We start from the raw sequence: 975 nt of genomic DNA, 5'->3' as shown, positions 1-975 counted from the left end.
CAGGGTAGCGAGCACCGCGGCTGTATCCAAGCGCGCGCGACCGCCTCAGGGTCGCGGCCCTTGTGTAGGGGGTTCTTGAGCCCGTCGGCCTAAGGCTGCGGACGCGGGCGTGGTAAGAGCCGGGGCCTCTCCTGGCGGGGGCTGGAGGGAACGGGCCTGTAGATTTCTGGTACACGTGGATTTGCCTTCCCGAGTGGATTGTGGAGCCCCTCTAACGTGCGGGTCGTCATCTTAGAACAGGTGCGAAGAGCTGTAACCGGCAAAATAATGCCAGTATCCGTTTAACTACCTAATTTAGTGTTCGCAGGAGATATTGATCTCAAAGTAGAAAAAAATGGACTTCCTGGCGTTAATACTCTCTCCACGTTCTAGAAGAGCAGTTAGTTCGTGTCCAAATTAGAGGTGAAAGGAAAGAGTAGATTAGGTGTGGCCATCTCGAGGTGACCTCCAGTATCTGTGTAGGCCTTCTGATTTCCATCCCTATCCGCCACTTAATCGTATGGGCTTTCTCCAAATTTCAGTGTTTGAAGATACTGTGGAGGAGCGTGTCATCAATGAAGAATATAAAATCTGGAAGAAGAATACACCGTTTCTGTATGACCTGGTTATGACCCATGCTCTGCAGTGGCCCAGTCTTACTGTTCAGTGGCTTCCTGAAGTGACTAAGTAAGGGTTTCTGGCAACTTATTTTGTAGAAATCTGCTGTGGATTTTTTAGTTGTAGCATGCTATATGTGTATGTGTAGATAGATAGATAGATAGATAGATAGATAGGTTTTTTGTTTTCAAAACTTAAGGGATTTGTGGGATGGTTTCTGGCCTATAAATTAAGAGAAGAAAAAATCGTGTGAGATAAATGATGTTTGTAGAAACATTGAATACTTTGTGTGGTTTTTTTTTTTTTTGGCTTTTTAAAAAGAATTGTTTAATTTATTATTTAAAAATTTTGTGATAGGACCCATGCCCTCACCAGAGA

General features: G+C 44.6%; 1 pseudogene; it reads left to right on the top strand.

The window, feature by feature from the left end:
* The window catches only part of LOC102498002 (F-actin-capping protein subunit alpha-2-like), a 29,768-nt pseudogene extending 29,098 nt beyond the window's left edge, over positions 1-670 (top strand).
* Positions 671-975: the final 305 nt, after the last annotated feature.

The sequence above is a fragment of the Tupaia chinensis genome, unplaced genomic scaffold, assembly GCF_000334495.1.
Source record: "Tupaia chinensis unplaced genomic scaffold, TupChi_1.0 Scaffold000567_1, whole genome shotgun sequence".
Taxonomy (NCBI): domain Eukaryota; kingdom Metazoa; phylum Chordata; class Mammalia; order Scandentia; family Tupaiidae; genus Tupaia; species Tupaia belangeri.
Note: the sequence above shows the minus strand (reverse complement) of the source record. Positions and strands in the feature narration are given on the sequence as shown.